This window comes from Microcebus murinus, chromosome 5 (genome assembly GCF_040939455.1).
Source record: "Microcebus murinus isolate Inina chromosome 5, M.murinus_Inina_mat1.0, whole genome shotgun sequence".
Classification (NCBI taxonomy): domain Eukaryota; kingdom Metazoa; phylum Chordata; class Mammalia; order Primates; family Cheirogaleidae; genus Microcebus; species Microcebus murinus.
In genome coordinates this window covers 72,633,599-72,656,386 of record NC_134108.1, presented here as the reverse complement: position 1 = coordinate 72,656,386, position 22,788 = coordinate 72,633,599, and positions in this window count along the sequence as shown.

The following is a 22,788-nucleotide window of genomic DNA, read 5'->3' as shown; positions in this document are numbered from 1 at the left end:
AAATCTCTCCCAAAATACATGACCATGAAATATATATATGAAAAATGAAAAAAATAGCATAAATTTTTAGTATTCCAGGAAATATTTTTACTTCTAGAAAAATGACTTATTGTGAAATTTAAAGGTACAACTGAGATACTGCCATGGCACCTGCTGTTGGGAAGTTGAGAATCAAAGGGATAGGAGAAGGATGTCTGTATTCTTTATAAAGTCTGAGGGATGGAAATAACTCAAGATTTTTAGGTTTTATTTTCCCTAACCATTCCCCAGAGACTATTTCCCCATATATTTGCCTTCTCTCCTGACCAAAACAATTATTCCCATTGATTCTACCTTTTGAAAGAGCTCAAGTGACTGCCACTGGACATTGATTGAAGAAGTCTGTCTTTTGTTTTGAAGGAAGAAGTCTACCAACTAGTGCTTAATTTAATGGCAGGGGCTTTTGCATATATTCAGTGCATATAGCTTCATGTTTTCAGCAAGGTTAAAACAGTATTTTGATCAGTGTATCAACATCTGAAGTTGTATGTGATATTTTTTAAACCAACATTTTTCTTATAGAGAATTTCTATAATGTTCTTTTTTTTTCTTTCTAGTCTGTTTTATTTTATTTATTTTTTTATTTTAGCGTATTATGGGGTACAAGTGTTAAGGTTACATATATTGCCCATACCCCCCTCCCCCATCGAGTAAGAGCTTCAAGCGTGTTCATCCCCCAAACGTTGCACATCTTACTCGTTGTGGTTGTATATACCCATCCTCTTCTCCTACCTCCCACCCTCCTGACACCCGATAAATGTTACTCCTATATGTCCACTTAGGTGTTGATCTGTTAATACCAATTTGCTGGTGAGTATATGTGGTGCTTGTTTTTCCATTCTTGAGATACTTCACTTAGTAGAATGGGTTCCACTCTATCCAGGAAAATACAAGAGGTGCTATATCACCATTGTTTCTTAAAGCTGAGTAGTACTCCATGGTATACATATACCACATTTTATTAATCTACTCATGAATTGATGAGTACTTGGGTTGTTTCCACATCTTTGCAATTGTGAATTGTGCTGCTATAAACATTCGAGTGCAGGTGTCTTTTTCATAAAGTGACTTTTGATCTTTTGGGTAGATGCCCAGTAGTGGAATTGCTGTATCAAACGGTAGATCTACTTGTATCGCTTTGAAGTATCTCCATATTGCTTTCCACAGAGGTTGAACTAGCTTGCAGTCCTAGGCAATAAAAACAAAATAGGAGGTATCAATTTACCAGACTTCAAACTATACTACAAGGCTATAGTCATTAAAACAGCTTTTTACTGGCACAAGAACAGGGACATTGACCAGTGGAACAGAACAGAGAACCCAGATATAAAACCATCCTCATATAGCCAACTAATCTTCAATAAAGCATGCAAAAACATACACTAAGGAAAAGAATCCTTATTCAACAAATGGTGCTGGGAAAACTGGATAGCCACATGTAGAAGACTGAAACAAGATCCACACCTTTCACCTCTCACCAAAATCAACTCACGCTGGGTAACTTGAACCTTAGGTGTGAAACTATTAGAATTCTAGAGGAAAATGTTGGAAATACTCATCTAGACATTGACCTAGTCAAAGAATTTATGAAGAAGACCCCAAAGGCAATCACAACAGCAACAAAAATAAACAAATGGGACCTGATCAAATTAAAAAGCTTCTGCACAGCCAAAGAAACTGTCAAGAGAGCAAATAGACAACCCACAGAATGGGAGAAAATTTTCGCAAGCTACACATCCAATAAAGGGCTGATAACTAGAATCTATTTAGAACTCAGGAAAATCAGCAAGAAAAAATCAAACAACCCTATCAAAAAATGGGTAAAGGACATGAACAGAAACTTTTCAAAAGAAGACAGAATAATGGCCAACAAACATATGAAAAAATGTTGAACATCTCTAATCATCAGGGAAATGCAAATCAAAACCACAAATGAGATATCACTTAACTCCAGTGAGAATGGCCTTTATCAAAAAGTCCCCAAACAATAAATGCTGGCATGGATGTAGAGAGATAGGAACACTCTATAATGTTCTTTTTTAAATTTTTTTCTTTTCTTTTCTTTTTTGAGACAGAGTCTCACTTTGTTCTCCAGGCTAGACTGAGTGCTGTGGTGTCAGCCTAGCTCACAGCAACCTCAAACTTCTGGGCTCAAGCAATCCTACTCCCTTAGCCTCCTGAGTAGCTGGAACTACAGGCATGCGCCACCATGCCTGGCTAATTTTTTGTATATATGTTTTTAGTTGGTCAATTAATTTCTTTCTATTTTTGATAGAGATGGGGTCTCGCTCAGATTGGTTTCAAACTCCTGACCTCAAGCAATCCACCCGTCTCAGCCTCCCAGAGTGCCAGGATTACAGGCATGAGCCACCGTGCCCGGCCTTATGTTCTTTTTAAAAGACTTTTTTTTGAGATGTTTTAGATCTATAGCAAAATTGAAGGAAGGTATGGAGAAATACCATATATCTCAGTTACTATTGTCTCAAATATTTTTTTCTGTCCCTTTGTCTCTTCTTGTTTTGTACTACCTTTACACATATGTTGTACCTTTTGTAGTTGTATGATAATGCTTAGATATTTTGTTGTGTTTTTCAGTCTTTATTTTCTTTGCTTTTCAGTTTTCAAAGTTTCTATTACTGTATCCTCAAATTTAGAGACTTTCCTCAAGCATGTCCAGTATACTAATAAGCTCATTAAAGGCATTCTTCATTTCTGTTACAGTGTTTTTGGGCTCTGGCATTTCTGTATGGCTCTTTCTTGGTATTTTCATCTCTCTGCTTACATTGTCGATCTGTTCTTGCATACTTCCCACTTTATCCATTAGAGTTTATAGCATATTGATTATAGTTGTTTTAAATTCTCAGTCTGACAATTCCAATATCCCTGAGATATTTGGTTCTGACACTTTCTCTGGCTCTTCAAATTGTGTTTTTTCCTTTTGGCATGATTTGTAATTTTTTCTTGGTAGCTATACATAATGTACTGCATAAAAGGAAATACTGCAAACAGGTCTTTCATAATCTGATGGTGAAGTATGGAGGATAATTGAAGTGGTTTATAGCTCTGTGATTAGAATTCAGTCTTTTAGCTCTGTCCTGTGAACTTCACAAGTGTTTCTCTGGATTTCTTCTTCCCTACAGATGGGAGAGGATGGCTAGATTGAACTGGAGGTGGATATTTTCTTTCTCTCACATGGAAAGCTAGAGTTGACTGGAATTGGATATTTTCCTTCTCTCAGGTCAATTAGGCTCTGATAATATCCCAGCTGTTTAGGCACTTATTAACTCTTTTTTCCTGAGGGCAAGCCATATTAGGAAAAAATGGGTGCTCTAGAGTATTCCAAAATAGGTCCTTTTCCACTCTCCCTGTTGGAAGGATGAGGGGATTTTCCCCCTGATATTTACTGTGTGAACCTGGAATAACTCCTGGAAGTAAAGCTCAAAAAATGGGAGGTGAACAGGTGGAAGGGGGGAGAAGGGGAAGGGTAGGCACTTTCATGGTGGGTGCAGGGCTCACCACTTGAAGATTGGACACACTTGAAGCTCTGGCAGAGTGGGGTGGGGAGGGGGGCAGGGGCAAGATATGTAACCCTAACAATATTTGTACCCACAGAATTTGGGAAAAAATAAATAAATAAATTTTTTAAAAAAAGTGTGCCCACCACCATAACTGGAACCACTAGAGTTTCTACATTGAGCCTCCGACAATGTATCAATTACAGATCAGGTTTTCCTACCCTAGGACTGGCTCCAGCTATAGTTTCTGGTAGTGAGTCTCTGCTTCAGTCTGTTGTGACTTCCTGTAATCACCTAACTCTCGCTCTAATTTTGAGTGTTCAGATTTGCCTTATGTTCTCACTTCTCTTACAGATCCTAGGAGACTTGCTAACTTTTCAGTTTGTTCAGATTTTTACTTGCTGTTAGGATAGAGTGATGACTTCCAAGCTCTTTACATGTGAAACTGGAAATTATAAGTCTTGTAATGTTCATCTGTTTTTAATGGATCTCACTAAGATCTCACTAGCACAAAAATAAACAAAAAGCAACATTATAGGAGGAAAACAATGGAGGTCAATTTTTTATATTCTTATTTGTGTTATTCTTCACAAAAATGTTTATTGATTATTCTTAGCCTTTAAAATATAAATATCAATATATAAAGTGTTACGCATTCCACTGTTATTATATTTATAGAAAAATAAGAAAGACAACTTTAAGTATATCACTAAGGAATTGTTAAAAAATGATACTTCCCTACAATAGAACAGTATGTTTATAGCAGCGCAATTCACAATTGCAATGTGCTATCCAGTTTTAAGGGGAAAATGGGACTGGGTTATAGGAGGATAACTTCTTTAAAATTGAGAGACGGTCTCAGTTTTCTGCTTTCTTAGAAGAGTAAAGACTGTCCTGTTAAAACACATTATCGTAGATAGAGCTGCTATTGCATCATTGCAGGGAATGGAAAATCATTGCATTTTCATTTACATAGAATATAGAATGAAAAATGTTCTCTGCAATTTTGTAACTAGGTGACCCTGGCACACAGAGCTGACAATGCATTGGAAGAAGATGGTTCTGAAAATGTCTATACAAATTCGCTACTAAAATTATGGTCTTGATGGACATGATAAGAGTTGCCAATATTAACCTGCAGTTATGTGAGTGAAGACCATCTACATAGCCTGCCCATGCAGCATTGTCAGAAATAGCAATTGACAGTGTCATTGTTTAGCAAAAGAAACTAATAATGGTCAGTATATTCTGATTTCAAGAAGTTCTTCCTTCTTATTTTTCTACGAATTTTAGGCTGTTTAGTATTTGAGTATGACACAAGGAAGAGGTAAGGAAGCATGGGAATCAAATGATGCGGCATGTATATAACTCTTATGGGAAGGGAGACCTTAAAACTAAATTTAATTTATAAAAAGCCATTGTTGTAAAATTTACATGTATTTATACCATATGATTCATATTGTAGGTGGTTTTTAATTTTGCTTTTTGTCCTAATTTTATATTGTTTAGAATTTCTCCTACTTGTTAAATACATTTACTTTAAGCCATGATTTTTAATTCTAAAACATGCTCTGTAATATGGATATACCATATTTATTTAATCATGTATTAAATTTCAATAGTTACCTAACTATCTCCAAGAAATAATATATAAAATAATTTTCCCATGAATCAGTATTTGGCCATCCTGCCCATGTTATCTTTCAGAAAAGATTTAATCTTGTTTAAAAACTCTCACCTTGATAGATAGAAAGGGTAACCATTGCTTTCTCCTTTATTACTTTTTAATGAAAATATTCAGAAAAATTTTATCCTAGAAAATTGTTTCCATTTGCTCAAAATCATTGGGATCATTTGGCATAGTTTTATTCAAATACTTAGTAAAAAAAAAAATCTTAATTCAAATGAGAGCTCATCCAGATAGTTGGATAACACTAACTGTTAAACGCTTGTTTTCTTGACAGCAACTCATTCCCAACTGCTTTATAAAAATTGTTTTGGCTCAAGGACGTGGGAACCGGGCAGATTTATTCTTATTTAAGATCAATTTAATAACTTACATTCTATGTGTTAGAATTCTATTAATTAAATCCATTGAGCATAGATTTTCCTGAACTATATTTCATATTAACCTGCTGTCTTTCTGAAGTAATCTGTATCAATTTTTTTTTTAAGACAGAATCTTGTTCTGTTGCCCAGACTAGAGTGTCATGACATCAGCATAGCTCATAGCAACCTCAAACTCCTAGGTTCAAGTGATCCCCCGACCCCAGCCTCCTGAGTAGCTGGGGCTACCAGAGTGCCTACCAGGCCTGGCTAATTTTTTCTGTTTTTAGTAGAGACGGGGTCTTGGTTTTGCTCAGGTTGGTCTGGAACTTCTGAGTTCAAGCAATCCTCCTGCCTTAGCCTCCCAGAGTGCTAGGATTACAGGCATGAACCACTGTGCCCAGCCAAGACATACATCAATTTTTGAAGCCAAAAAGATAGTGTATATGCCTAGTTTTTATGTATGCAAAAAACATATTGACTATGGTCAGCCCAGGCTTCCATTTTCTGAATATTTTCGTTTTTCCATAAGTTTGTTTTAAATGCAACTCATTAAATTTGTGTCTGCTTCTTTTAGCATTGAAGTTATGCTCAACATAAATTATATCCATGAAATTCAAATCTTTTCACAACTAAAATGAACTAGCAAAAATCTTAAATTTGCTTAAATTCTCTTAAATAATGGTAAAGGGTGTTCCATTCCAATACACATTAAAACTTCTTGGAAACCACTTTCTTTTGTCACTAATGACAAATGGTTTCAAAATCTTTCTCCAGCTCTGGTTTATCTCCCCTTAAACTATCTTCCACTTAGAGCTCAAGCTATTTATCAGTCATGTATTATTCTAATATAATGTTGCAAAGCTATAACTACCAAACCTCAGGCATATAAACAGTAAGTGTGCTTTAGCTCGGAAAATTGAGAGCTTCATTGGATTTGGGCTGGGCTTTCCCATGCATCTATGGTCAGCTATAGGTCAGCTAGGCCGCTCTGTTGATCTTGGCTAGTCTTACTCATATGCCAGAGTCAATGCTTATTGATTGATCTAGAATGATCTTAACTAGGATGGCAAGGAAGACCTAGATCTGCTACATGTGACTCATCGATTAGTAGTGTCACCCAGACAGGTTTTTCTCATGGTGATGGATGGTGATTGCAGAAGGCAAGATCAAGTCAATTGTACATGTGCTTTTCAAGTCTCTGCTTTCATTACATATACTGACATCTCATTGGCCAAAACATATTGTATGGCAGAGCCAAAAGTCAAGGTAAAAATTAGAGTTAAATGCAATAGGCTTCAATGTAGGTAGGAAGGAAGAATTGGAGACATTAATATAAGCAATCTATCAAAGGCAGTTTTATTTCTTTCATTATTTCTGTGTGATTTAGTGTGTGTGTGTATGTGTGTATGCGTGTGATTTCTCTCTCCAGTTCCAATCTTCCCTTTTACAATGCAATTCTGAATATCCTCTTAGGTTACCTTAATTTTTCATCTTAAATCTACTCTGCTTTGTATAATTAAAATAAACAAGTAGTTAAGACAGAACCAATGTTAATGCAGCTGTATGATTTTGAAGAATATTCGGAGTGAACAATAAATAAAACTTATTTTGTTTGGGGAGAGGGAGAGAGGAAGTGATTTTATGTGTTTTTAACTTGTCACCAACAAAATAATTTTGGAAAAGAATATATCCTAAGAGCATGTACTTCCAATGCAGAAGCTACCTCCAGAGAAAAACTTTGACTTTGCTCTCAGCTATTAGAGATTCATTATCCCTTGGCCTGTTCATCTGAATGCAATATTATTCAAGATCGGATATCCCACTGGACCAATACTATTGCCCAGATGGTCAAATTATAGCATCTACTTTTTCAGTTTTTCCAAGCTCAAATAATTTCTCCCATACTTAATGACGAATAACTGTGGGATAAAAAAACAATAGCATTTTATCAAGTTCTTGAATCGGTCCCAAGTTTTCCTCATAGGTACTTCAGTTATCCACGACCTTATAAAACTAGAGTGTGGGGAATTAGACAAGTCAAATCCTCAATTTTTAAAATGAAATATAATTTTTGCCCAGGGGACAATATGATATTAAAACTATGAATCACAAACTAAAAGCTATAGAATCAGAGAAAAATGGTTTTGATTCCAGCCTTTACCACTTACTAATTCCATAGTCTTTAGAGTTTTAATTAACACTATTGTCCGCCAATTTCTTCCTTAATATATTAAAAGCAGTAATATATATTTAGTCATAATTCACTGTAACAAAATGAAAACATCTAATGCCATGTCTTTTAAAGGAAGTATCAGTACTCCTGACTACTTGATTCCTATGGAGTGTCCAGGAAATGCATGCTCTGTAGAAAATGATGAGGAGGAATCATATCCATTCTTTCCCTTATGGCCATGGCTTTCAACTTTGGCTGCATATTAAAACCACCCATACAGTTCTTCAAAAACTGTGTGCCCAGGTTTTACTATGGACCAATTAAGTCAGTATCTCTTAAGGGATGGATCCTAGGTATGCATGTCTGGTTGTGACGTTCCCCAGGTGCGTGGGATGCACCATCGCTCTGGTCCAGTGGTCTCAGTGTGGCAGCAGCGGTCCCAGCTGGTCTCAGTGGTCCCAGCAGCATCAACATTGCATCTCCTGGCATTTTTCAGAAATGCAAATTATCAGGCCCCTCCCTAGACCTACTGAATCAGAAACTTTGTGGGGTGGAGACCAGCAGAATGTGTTGTAACAAGCCCCCCATATAATTCTGATGCACCATAGATTCTGAGAAGCACTGATATAGTCTCTGGTAATCAATGTTAATGCTTGCTTTTAGTGCTTGCTTCACATGTAAATTTGGGTGTCTGTCAATACCCATAGAACTTTCTACTAATAAAACAAAAAAAGGTTAACGTTACTGTATGTAAATTATAATTTAATCCAAAAAAGTGACTCAAAAATACCAATTTGGGGGCTCCACCATCAAAGATATTGAATTAATGTGTCTGGGTTCAGGCTCAGCAAACTGCATTTTTAGCATATGAAGAAGATTCTGTTCTAGTAGGCTGTACCTGTAGTTTGGGCGGTATTATCTATAGTTCCATATCACTGCAGATCACTGATGAGATAATTTGTCAGTAACTTTGACCAATACCCCATCCCTTCTTTCTTCATATTCCACACAGGAATGCCGTATGAAAGAATGTTTTCATGCTGCTTTTAGTGTAATATTTTCAAGGGTCAAAATAACAAATAGCTTCATGACAAAATGTTCCCCACAAATGTTTTTATTGTTTAGTAGTTCTCTTTATAAAACTAGTATAATAATTTCCTTATAAAGTTCATTTCCAAATAAATTATCTTCTGTCTTGATTGCTGAAACAAATTTTCTTATCCACCAATTAAAACAAAATAGCATTTATATTTTACTTTTTCTTGGTACTGCCAGATAATTTAAAACCACATTTAATGCCAGTTGCAATAACTATACTGATTTAGGTTTTTGATATATTTTTCATATAGAATTTTTTTCTATATTAACAATTTTCTTGCATATATATCCTTTATTATGTCACCTTCAACCCTTTATGAGCATAAAATGATGAGAAATCCTGTAATAAATAGTAACCTTCAAGGTAATTCAAGTTCCATTTAGGACACTCAATTATCCTGAGATAGTGAATGTCGTCCAGTGATTTAAAAGATTCTAGGAGAGGAAAACTAGGCACTGGGTACTTTTTAAAAAGATAGTGTATATAATTTTTAATACTGACTTTTTGTGTTTAGATAAAGCTCACAGGACATTCTGTCAATTATATGAATACATTAGGCAATACAGATGACAAGACTGTTATGAGAACTCAATTTCAGGTTTTCTGTGAGGAAAAACAAGTGTACATTCTAGATTATGTAAATCTAGAAGAAAGATGCATGACCTGATGACATGAATGTTCCTGAACCTGACCCTGAGGGCTCTGATAAACTCTATGCTGTGTGCATTGTACTCAGACTTTGCAAGCCTCTGGCCCATTTCTCTGTCTTTAAGTGGAATTGTTCTCAACCCATCATAACAGTCAAATTTTAAAATCTCCATCCAAAGAAACTTTAGAACTTGCAACATAAATAACAGAATGCCCGCAGTTTCCTTCAATGAGTCTCTTAATAACTGAGTTAGGCTCAGAGCCGTGGTGTGCCTAAAAAAATAAGATTAACTTGGGAATACATCAAACTATAGACCTATAGAAGGATTTCATTTTGTTTTTAAAGGCAGTCAAGATTATGAATGCTTCCTTAGAAATGCTCTGAGAGATAGTAAATCAACATATTTTACATATTTTCCACACTTCACTAAGCTTTTATTAAACCAGTGATTCCAATAGCATGTATAAAAATTCATATTTCTATATCCATAGAAATCCATGGACTACTCTCTTCATGTATTATTTGAAAAAATATCTTTGCAAGGACAGATGTTTATGATTATCTTTTTCTAAAGAACATGTGCTTCTGAGAATGTCACATGTAAGGAGAATCTCAGCATACATAGCACCCTGATTTCTGTGTCTAGGCCAGGAATATTTTTGATAACCTTAGACATATTTTTAAATTAAAAAGAAATTTTGAAAAACATTTGAACATGTCTTATCAGGTAGACATTTTTGCAATGCTGACTACTGTAAAAAAAAATGCTAATATTGGGCTGAATTAACTAACCCATTTTTAAGCACTTGTATAAGCATTTTATATTCTTCAACCTTCAAGTGTAACACATAAATACAAGTGCAGGACATGTAAACATATACCTTAATGAATTATATGCACTGCCATTTTTTGAATAAAAAGTATCAAGTGAAATAAATATTAATAATTGCAAGGTAGCTAAAGCTTCTGATGGTTCAGTAACCTTTTATTAGTGAATTTGAACCACTTTGGAAAGACCAACTTAGAAGGCAGCTGGGTTTGGTACTGATGAAGAGAAGTCTCTGGTCTGCAGGTATGTTGTAAAGAGTCTGACTCCATTTCGATGTTTGACTGCTGACATCTTTCAAATACCATCGCTTTCTCTTTCCCCACTGCCCCATATCTGGGCAAGCTGATAAGAGAGCCCATATGCCCCCTCCCTTGATGCCAGTGAGAAGTTCAAACCTTACAATGCCTGCCTAGGTGGGAACCCTCAATCTAGCTTCACCTCCTTTCTACCACAAAACCCCAAATCAGTTGTTCCATTTTGGGCCTCCTTGAAAGACTGCCATGCTCTCCCCAGAAAACCCCATTTTGTGAGTAATAAACTTTTTCATACTCTATTTCTGTATGTGTGATGTATGTCATCAGTCTCCACAGTTGAACCAAATTTTGAATAAGGGGATAGATTCCTCCTCTGTGGAAGTACAACAATGTTGAATTGCACATTATATACCTGATTTGGAAACCAAATTTTATAACTTAGATGGCGCTTTTCGTATCTTTTTTTATTGATACATAAAATTTTTAATGAAAGCTCAGCACTTGTCCTCAAGGCCACATCAAAAGAATAAGAAAAAATGGTTCGAGGAGAAAGAAAGAGAAGTTTATTACTTTGCCAGCAAAGGAGGAAAAATGAAAGACCCTTTCATCTCAAAACCCAAATTTCCGAAACATAAGCAGAAATACAGAGCTTTTTAAAGGGAGGGCCCTCAGATCTAGGCTACTGTGTTAATGATTCTAATTATCCCAATTCTGTGGGAGACAAAGCCTGTGACCTTCAGCCACCTGGGGGGCTGGTACCAGCCTGGGATGGCTGAGCTATCTCCTATAACACAAAGGACAAAAGACTTACCCTGCTCCTCACTACCACTGGCCTGAGACAAGGATACAGGTTTTACTTCCCAAAAAGGAGCGGAGGATGTTTTAAAGAGACAAAATATTTTTGCCCTTTTTCCTAGGCCATTCCCTCTGTTACATGTTTTATGCTTCCATATCTATTGGAGGAGGAGCAACTGCTCTGTTACAATATTAGTACGTATTTTTGAGTACATGTGATATTTTGTGACATACATAGAGCACTCAGTCAGCTTAACTAACATCACACATTTGATTATGACAGGGCTCAGTTGTGATGTGGGTTCCAACATGGTGGTGTTTTTCTAACTCATATACTTTACTTGAACAGAACACTAAAAAGTAAGTGAATAAATGTGAAAGACATAGAGGGAACATTAATAACATTATAAAATGAATTTATTTTGCATTCACATTTTAATAGCATTGTCTTTACCTTTAAGTAGTTCCTACTCCTTTTGAGTTCAGACTTCCAATATATTGTCAATCAATTTATTAAAAGTTGTTGGCTACTTTCTTTAGCTAGTTCATCCTCTTCACTTCAAAGTGTCACATTTATAGTTATTATTATAGCTTTCCCTGCAATACTCTCTTTCCATTTTAAGAAAACAAATCTATATTAATCTAGGACTTATTAGACTAATATTTCTTTGATGGTAATGTTTCTGTATTCTTTGATCATTGCTATATCCAGTGCCAAGAATAATAAAAGGGATTGGAATATATAAATATTTAGTAAACATTTTTGAATGTATGAGAGAATATATCAATAAAAATGTCTCTGAGATAGTTTACTAGAGCCTTCAGGAACTTGAAGACTCTCATATATTGCAGTAGAAACATCAAAAAAATTTTGTATGTAAAATTATTTGTTGTTTTTATTAATAATGCCAATTGCTTGTTAAGCACTTATCTTTTTTAGCATTGGGCTAATTGCTTTATATGCATTATCTAATTTAATATTTTTAAAAACCCAATAAGATAGATATTTTTTCTATTATAAAACTATGAGGTAGCTCTTATTATATAAAGGATAATTCACATGCCAAATATTCTCTCATTTCTTCCTCCTGTGTAAAGTTGTAATACTGAAAGTCTTGTACTCGAGGAACTTCCTCAGTTTCAGGTGAAAGTCTGGTTAGATTACTCTAATTGGATTATTAATGGAGCTTTTTTGTTTGTTTTTTGTTTTTTAGTTTTTCTTTTTTTTTACTGTTATGAGGTTTACTAAATGGCAAATATAAGCAATGTTTTCCTTTATCAGCTTTTATGAATAATAAAGCTAATATTATGGTTCTTCATCTGCTTGTTTGCTTGTCTTAACTTTCAATTGGCTTTGAACTGAGGGATAGAAGAAAGATAATATTTATTGTGTTTCCCTAGAATTCAAGTCATCATGCTCATCATTAAAGCTTATAATCCAGATGGTCTGATTTTCATCCAAAACATTCCTTCTACTCTTCTAACTCTTTTAAATCTGCACTTGTTCTTTTCTCATAGCACTTATCTGTTAAAACAGGACCTATTCAATGATCTTGAATCCATGGATCACAGAATTTAAGGCAAATTATGGCATGGGCCCTACCTATTTTGTTGACTATTCTATGCCCAGAAATGTCTACTCTACATAAACATTAATACATGATAAATAAATATTTCTGAAATATTAAATTGTCTTCTCTTGAGCTATATACCGTTTTAAGAGGCACCATAGTTATCCTCTATCCATTTGTTGTTCTAAGTATCTGATTTCTTAGATTTACAATTAACTGGATTATATCACATAGGTATATGAATCCCATTCTAAATCCAAGGAGTTGAGTGAGAGTAACAAAGGAGGTCTGCTTATACCTATTGCGTTTACTTACTTGTTCAAATTGTTTCCATCACAAGGATGTTCAAGAGTTTTTCTCCTTGATATTTCTAAATCTCACACAAAGGATATATCTGACAAAGGATTATTTAATTATTCAAATATGCTAGCCATTCTTACTCTGACAATAATTTCTTCTTACTTTTAGGCCATTTGTAAGGCTCTGAGATGTCTAACAGACCTTTGTTCATGCTATAATCATTTGCCTTTTCATATATGTACCACTGAGAAAGATCAACAATATAAAAAACTACTACAATATCTCAAAGGCTATTGTTTTTGTGCGTCCACCACTGAAAACGCCCCTTTTGAATTCGTTCCTAGAAATCTCATGTAAAATGATTATGCTATAGTTTTATACCAGCTAACTTAAAAATATACTTTTTAATAAAATTGTTATATACACAGAGAAATATGCTATTGAATATAGGTTTGGCTTTGCTACTCTTAACAATGTGAAATATGGCTCTTTTGTATATCTGTTAAGAAATTTCAACTTTTGTGCTATATATATCACTAAGTTATCCAACTAATATTTATTAATTTCTTCTTATGTGCCAGAAATTATACTGGCTGTTTAGATGCTTATAGAATAAATGTGTGTGGTCTAGAAGAGAAGACCAGCACATAAATAATTATTTGAGGAGAAAGAGAAATACCTGGCATTTATTTATGGACATGGATTGAAGGTTTTTGTTTTTTTAATAAGTTCATCAGATCAGGACTATTTTCCTTTTTAATAGATAAGGAGACTATATTAAAAAGGTCATTGCTTTTCAAGGTCACAGTGGTCCAAGAATATAATCCAACTTGGATCAATTCTTACTAATGTAATTTTGTTATTATTTATTTTCTGGGAAGGAATAGCTATAAGGAAAATAAGGTAGAAATTGCTTATTTTCCTCTCAATTTTTATCCTTATTAGTTACTTTTGTAATTTTATTTATTCATTTATTTATTGGCAGAGTCTTGTTCTGTTGTTTGGGGTAGATTACAGTGGCGTCATTATAGCTCACTACAACTTCCAACTCCTGGGTTCAAGCAATCCTCCTGCTTCAGCCTCTCAAGTAGCTGGGACTACAGGCATGTATCAAGACACTTAAAATTTCTGAACCATCTTCCAGAATCTCCCACTATACTTAGCTCATACATTTTACAGAATTCAGTTATGCTTATTTACTTTTAATTGTGGTTTCTTTGTACATATCATTTCAATGCTTTTTCTTCACCATGCCCCACCCTCCTTTCAAGTCATCTTCCTCCCATTTTGAAGATTATCCTGTAAAATCTACTGGGATCCACTAACATCATTGTACATCAACTATTTGCTTACGAGGATTGTTAGAACTGGCCAAAATGCTTTGTTGCCTATGTTCCTACACATTTCACTTTCACATATGTTCACTGGATAGTAAGTACTTTAAAATAATAACTGGATATTTCTTTGGCTTAAACTACCTATTTGGGATGAGAGTTAAATGTTAACATATTATGTCCATTACTTGAAAGAAATGGTATTTCAATGACCTAAAATATGTTTTCTCTGAATACTCTTGTTGTATTCTCACATATTGAGAAGAGTGCAATAGCTAGTTTATTCTTCCTTTCCAAATTCATGACTTTCTACTGTTTATAAAAAGCAAGAAAATGAAATAGGAAATTAGCAACATTGCTCCTGTCTAAGAATGTTAAACTTGGCATCAGGAATATCATTACAAATTTCATATGAGGACAATTATAATTTTTAATATAATCTTTCAAATGCAGGTTTGGAAACTTGTCATCTGTTAGAATAGACCGTTATGATTGGATCATTTTAGAATGATGCACTGAGCCATAATTGTCTTATATCATGACATAAGCCATCCAAAAAAATTATTTGGTGGTAATCATGGTGAGTTAATTTTTTTCCTTGAATTTATAGGGCATAAAATATTTCCATATGTGTATGGTAGTATGTATTTAAAATACACACATAGAAATGTAGATTAAAGTCTCAGACACATCAGGACAGATTCTCCTTTACAAAAGTCTCATTAGGAAATGATATAAAATATGCAAGCAGTTGAAGATTGAGACATCTTTGAGACTCAGTAGTGACTGTCTTCAGGGAAATTCTGAGACAGTTGCTTTATAGATGTATAGTGTGGGAGAGTAGAAGGTGAAGGTGAGTTCAAGTTGGCCTGGCCAGTGTACAATCAAAGGCCCAATGCCTGCTCAGTTTCCACGTTGTCAGAGTTAAAACGGAGATTTCTATTTGAGACAGCATGGCATGCACATCAAGCCAGAGACTTAGGGGAAAATCAAGAGGTTAAGAAGATTGATATAATAGCTGAGGGCTGAGGATGAGGATGCAGATCAGGAACAAATGGGTAAGATTATGATCAATCATTACCAATAACAATTCTTCAGTTTGGGCTAGTCTTTGCATGGCTATTGAATGGTTTGAAATGGATTATAATGTAAATGTTACAAGTTGTACCATAACAAAGTGTCACATTTGGATAGGCCTACCTCAGTCCAGCTGTGTTCTGTGTTACCATGGATGATTGGGTCCTTTGCTTGTTGCCAGGAGACCACCTGAGGCCTCATTACTCCTGTATTGAAATGCAAGGCCTCCAGACAGAAAGGGCAACTTATGAATGGTGTTCCACTATTCCTGTAGCTCAGGATGATAAACACTGTTTTTATCTCATAAGCATGTAAAATCTCTAATTCATGAATGATGTCTGTTTATATTATTTGAGTACTGACCTTTTTTCTCTCACATAATGCTGTCATAGCAAAATTCATATAGAAAGCTGCTAGTAATCTGATATGCTTCTAAAATGGCTAATTTTCCCCCTTCTCATGCATATTTAAATTCACACTTCTTTTTTTGTTTTCTCTATCATACTAGAAACCTCACATTTACCTCAAGAATATTATAAATGTTTGGCGACATCAGTTCCACTTTAAAATCATAATATGGTTATAACATAGGTCCATTATGCTTCAATGTAAAAATTAAGAATAGAACTTTTTGGTTTTTGTTCTTAGTTACATGAAGTGTCTAATAACAAAGAAAGAAAGAACACACAAAATTGTAAGTAATTTGTTTCAATCAAGTAAAGTAAAATGAGAATAGTTGAATATATTCTTATTAAAATATTTTTGTCAGAGACAAATTTTCATGTTTCAAAAAGGGATTAACTATTTCTGTTGTTTTTGTTACTCTGGAGAGTTTTTTTCTCCCTAAATACATGTAAAGTTATTACTAATTAATTAAAAATAATTTAAAATAATTACTTTATATAGGTGAAAAAATTAATCACTATAACATACATGTAAAGTTGGAGAAATTACCATTGAGTATTATAGAAGCCCTGAAAATATTAAAGGCATCCTTGGATGCATTTGCTAGAAAATATTGGAGGTACTTGTATCATCAGCTTTTGGTTCTCATAAGGCAGGCCCAGCAGAGTATCAGTGGAAATGCCAATCAGAGGAAGCCCAGGAAATAGTCTAAACAGTGTCTACCATAATGATAGCTGCATCTAGATCCAGTTCCTAGTAGTCTTTTGTGATGTGCTGTCATTAATTTCCAAAAATCTGATGACAACAATAAAACCAGTCTGAGATAAATTTATTAAACAGAAGAAATTTTCCTGTGTTTTCTCTTGTCCTTGGATATTTCAGTTGATCTTAACATCCAAGTGACTGTCTTTGATGGTGTCTATCTCCCATTACCTGGCTTTCATAGGCTAATCTCTCTGTACGTCACTCTGTTAATGTCTTTTTTCAGTGACAGTTATATGATACCAGAGACATGGTGGAAAGAGTTCCAAACCTGGAAATAAAAGGCCTTGATTTAGTCCAATTTTTTCTACCTAATTACTTGAACTGAGTTTTTTCCACTTTAAAAGCACAATGCTACCTAACCCATGGTATTGATGTAAGGACCAACTGAAGTAGCATCTGTAGAATATTTTAATAGAAGTACTTAAATATCTAAGGCAGCACATGATTAGCATTTTAAAATGAATCTGTACTAATAAACCTATCATTTTTTCAAACTCCAGCATCATGCTTGCATTCTATGCACATAATAGAGTATTCAATGTATATATCCATGTCACCTTGGAGTTTAAGGTGAGATCCCAGAAATGAGAATAACAGGCAGCAAATATCCCCACCTTCTAAAGGTAGGTGATCGTCTATGCAGCACTTAATGAGAGATAAAAATGCTAGTTTCACTACCCTTGGTTTATTACCATTTTAGTTCAAATAAAAGTCTGGAAATTAGTAATGAAGAGAATAAGAGAGGCTTTCTTTGTTGAATTTTTCAGTCAGGAAGGAAAGTATAAGTCAGGAGCTTAAGGTATCTGATTGCCTCCTCATTGAAGAGGAAATACGGTAGTAACATTCTCCCCAACTACATAAACCGTAATATGGAGGCCCATGAGCTTAAGTCCCTCATGGATTTGTACATAATATCTCTTAGAATTTGAGCCTCACAGATATTGATGCCTAAATCTGAAAGATTCTAAAGGACAGAATGGCTAGAATTGTCCTGATAAAAGGTTTTGACAGAAGGTTTTGTTGGAAGTAGGCTGTATTTTAGAGTTTGGCAGGACAAATGTGCCAAGCTTTCCTTGGGATAAAGTGGACACACCAGAAGATAGACAATTCTGTATGTAGTAGTACTTCTTGCTAGAGTATATTTTAGGATTAATTTCACCTTTGAGTAGAGAACAGTAGCTTAAAGAATTTAGTTTATTTCTCTCCTTATTTGGGGGATAAGTAACCCAGGGCTGAAATAGCACTCTACAGTGTCAAAAAAGCTAAGCTGCATCTGTCTTATTGTTCCACCATGCATGGCCGCCCTTTCCAAGGGAACTTGTAGTCCAGTATGGCTGCCTTCATCCATGTACATCTATACTCCATACAACAGGAAGAAAAGAAAGAAAAAATGTTCTTTACGGACACTTACCAGAAATTACATATGCCAAATATGTATATCATTGGCCAGAATCAAATCTAATCTACAATGTAGCTGGGTGATCATTTTGGAAGGAAATATGTTATTAATTGTAAATGAAGGAGTCAGTCTCAATCTAATATCCCATACATGGAACTCCAGCTTGACTATAAGATATCTAAAACTACATTATGCCTCATCTATATGTTAAATTTGGTTTCAATCACATAGTACCAATGGTGTTTTTACCACTGTCTTTGTATTTGTGACCTGCCCTTCCTCTTATGGCCACCACACCTTCTTTGTATGCTTCTGTATTCTGAAAAGCTGCATGAAGAACAACCATTTTGTCTTAAGAAGAAAAAAAAAAATATATATATATATATATAATGGAGGAAATACCTTTGTCAGGAATAGATTATTTTACTTAACTAGACTACATCCTCATTCCATAGAGTCGAACCTCAGATTAAGGTATCTGGCCTTGTTTTCTCTCCAAAAATGTAAGATTCTGACCTAAATTAAAGTTTTCAGGTTGCCAAACACAAAGCCTTTGGACACTGATCTCAAAGGAACTATTTTGTCCTCACTGAGATAAGCCCCTGCTGAGTTGTTATAAGACAAATGGAATCCATCCACTCCTGAGTTAGACTCTGGCAAAAGTGGTTTTCCCCTCCCTGCGTAAGGCTTATTACCAAGAATTCCAATCTAGATCTGGTTGATATAGAATCTGATAATATAATATATCTTAATTTCTTTTTGAGTTAAGCCTTTCTTAAAAACTTGGGAATGGAAATAAGCAATGAAACCACACGCTATAGACTATTCAGTCAACTAATTTGTTTGTAGGATTGATACACAGACTATTTCCAAAGGGCTTTGAGGTAGTTCAGTATTCAGAACATCATTGTACCTCAGCCAAGGGTGGTTTCTGGCTGGGTGTCAAGGACACTTTCACATCTCAGAAAGAGTTCACTGTGGATAACCTGAAAGTATAAGCCCGGCCACACGACCTCCCTCTATGTCAAAAAAAAAAAAAAATCCCACCATTCCCATGACAACATGTGGGCTCTTCCAACCCACCAACAGACCAGAGAAAGTAATTAGAATCCACCAGCAAAGAGCCTCCTGACTGTGAAGAACATGTAAGTTTGTTATGTACAAACGCTCCATGTATGAGATAGTAAATGAATCCCTGTGGAGCATTTTCAGAGTAAATGGCTATTTGTCTTATTTCCCTTTAGATCTGTAAGGTTAGGCTATCCATCTTATTTATTTTTCTATCTTGCCTGAGATATAAACTCATCCAGTCATCTCTTTTCTAATTTTTATAACCTAAAGAACTATATATACTGCCTCTCTCTTGGTCCACATTTCCTTCTCTCACAAATCATTGCATATGTCCTGTGAAATACTTTTTCTATGATAAACACTCTTCTTAACATCTTCAACATCTATGCCAAACACTCCATTTTTGTCTCACATAAAATCCCCTCCTTTAAGAATTCCACTGATCTTTGACACCTTATTTATTCTATCACACCAGACTTACCTCTGAAAATCAGCAATGCCATTTACAGACCAATATGAGCACATCCTTCTTCAACAAGCCTTGCTCCTTTCATATATAATATACTCTAAACTTTATCCTTGCTATCATTTCCTCACTTCCCTGTCACTCGTGCTTGTGTCTTTGCATTTTTTTCACATTATTTTTCACCTTAAACCATGTGCCATCCTAGGTGGCCCTCATATTCATGAGAGCCAGTTTCCTCTGGCTTCTTGCTCCTTATACTTCTCATCCTTGTAACTTTCATTCTTATACTATCCTAGCCACTTATTCCTAATGGTGCAGAAATGTTCAATTTCTTAATTAATTAATTCAAATACATCACTTATGTAACCTCGATCTTTATTAATTAATTGTTCTTACTTTGTTTAACAGGGTTTCAATGTATGCAAGGTAACCCCTCCACATTCTTCCCTTCAGCTGTCTCTTGAATTCTGTTTCATCCAGAGTATACTTCCTGCCTTATTATCTCACTGACTCTCCTTGCAGTGTCATCTTTTATTTCTATCTTTTCTCCACCTCCCATATCCAAATATGCTACATGTCTATTGGCTCCAGCTTCAAACTATATATCTTGACTCTATTCAGTATTCTTCACTTTAGCCATTACTACCTACTGTCCATACTGCTATCATCTCTTGTTAAATCTTCTTCTATACATTTTTTTTTACATTTTTATTTGTACAAATTTATTGGGTACATGTCCAATATTGTTACATTTTATTACATGTAATATTGTTTGTTTTGTTACATGTAATATTGTACATGTCCATATTGTCAATTGTACAACAATTGTACTTCTCATCCTTGTAACTTTCATTCTTATACTGTCCTATATAAGGGGTATATATCACCTGAATAAGATACCTAGCTCTCATTAACTAATTTATCATCATCCACCTCTTTTCACCACTTCACCTTTCTGAGTCTCCACTGCCTATAATTCCACTCTCTACGTTCTCTACATCCATGTGTACACATTTTTTGGCACCTTCTTATGAGGGAGAACACATAATATTTGACTCTCTGTGCCTGGTTGTTTCATTTAAAATAATGATTTCCAGTGCCACCATGTTACTGAAAAAGACATGATTTCATTCTTTCTTATGGCTGAATAGTATTTCATTGTGTATATATGCCACATTTGCTTTATCCAATCATCTGTTAATGTACACTTAGGTTCCTCTCTGTCTATGGCAATTTTCTTTGTTTTGAAATCTACTTATTGTGAAATTAACATAGCTACTTCTGCTTTCATTGGATTGATATATGTGTAATATCTTTTCCATCCTTTTACTTTCAACCTACATATATCATATTTGAAGTCAGCTTCTCACAGAGAGTACATAATTGAGTCATGTTTCTTAAACTACTCTGCCAATCTATCTTTTAATTGGTGTACTTGAACTTATTCCATAGAACCTAGAAAATGGTAAGCCATCAACAGATGCATGTTGAATTAAGTTGCATCCTTGTTTGTGGTTTTCTACACATAGCTTTGTATTGTGTATGGTGCTTAACAAATATGAACAGACTAAATATGTCTCAAACCATTCTTTCATCTTTGTTGTGGGGATTCCCTGCCCTTCTCCAATTCCACTGCCTTCTCCTTCAATATTTATGCTTTTATAGTGTCATAAATTAATCACTTTTACATATGGCTAAAAGAAATATCTACATGTAAAAAAAAAAGCCCCCCTAATTAGAAATTTGATTCTACTCTCAGTATTTTAAAAATGTAATCTTATTAAATTTAATAAAATTATTTTCTAGTATGTTTGTTTCTATCTTCAATATTTTTAGGTTTATGTCTTTACAGTGACAATAGTATTTCTGCATAGTAGTTTGTGAAACAATATAATATAGTTTATGTAATATTTTCACTCTGTTAAGATTTCTTAACCTCAACCTGTCTTTTAGCAATACACTTTGACACAAATAGCTCGAATAATAAATATTTGCCATTATATTCCCTTATTTTTAAGCACCTTTTATTGAATAGTTAAAAGTCTAATCCTGTTCATTCTATACTAACATTTGAATTCTATTTGAGTGAAATTTTTTTTTATGCTTAAAATAGGGCAAAGTTTCCAATGCATGGAAGCATCTCAAATTCATTTTGAGGTGTAGCTTCGCTAAGACTTTGGGTGCACTAAAGGATTTTACATTATTAAACTTCAGAGAAGTGGCATTACTCTTGAGGATGAGTAATTGCTTTTGGCTTAAAAAAACAAAACACTAAGCTCTTGATTAGTAGCAAGCAGTTGAGCCATGTTACAGACTACCCAGGACAAATTAGACTTGTTTCCTTCTATATATCTGTATCCCCCTTGATTCCTTTTGAAAACTAAGAACATTTTTCCCAGTTTTTTTCTTAAAATTTTTTTGAGAGAAAATAATTTTAGGTCAATATAAGAAAAGATATATTCTCAATCTGGCATTGGGTTCAGAGAATTTTATTCACAACATTTTATTATATACAAAATTATAACATGCAGCAAAAGTTAATCAGTTTTATAGTGAATGCCCTCACAAGCACTATCTAGATACTATCATTATTTTATTATTCTTGTTTCACTTTATATCTATCACATAATGTTCTTCAGAGAGATTTCAAGTGGGACAAAATTAGGAAAATTGAAAAAGTACTGATGTTCAGATTTTTAAGGTAATCTGATAACAGGTAACATAAAAATGATCAGTTGCTAGTAACAAAAATTAAAATATTTGCTCTGTATTTTTCAGAGATGTAATTAATAAGCTCCTTACATTTTGTCTGCTCTGTCATTAAAAAGAAAAATAAACTTCACCATGCAAAATAATGATCACTTTTTATTTAAGTACTTAGGATCAGTAAATACCTATATATCTATATCTCTTTATCATCTATATCTCTTTATCTATCAATCACAAAACTTGTTTATTATTCAAAAAATTCAAGATATATATGATTATACTAACTTTA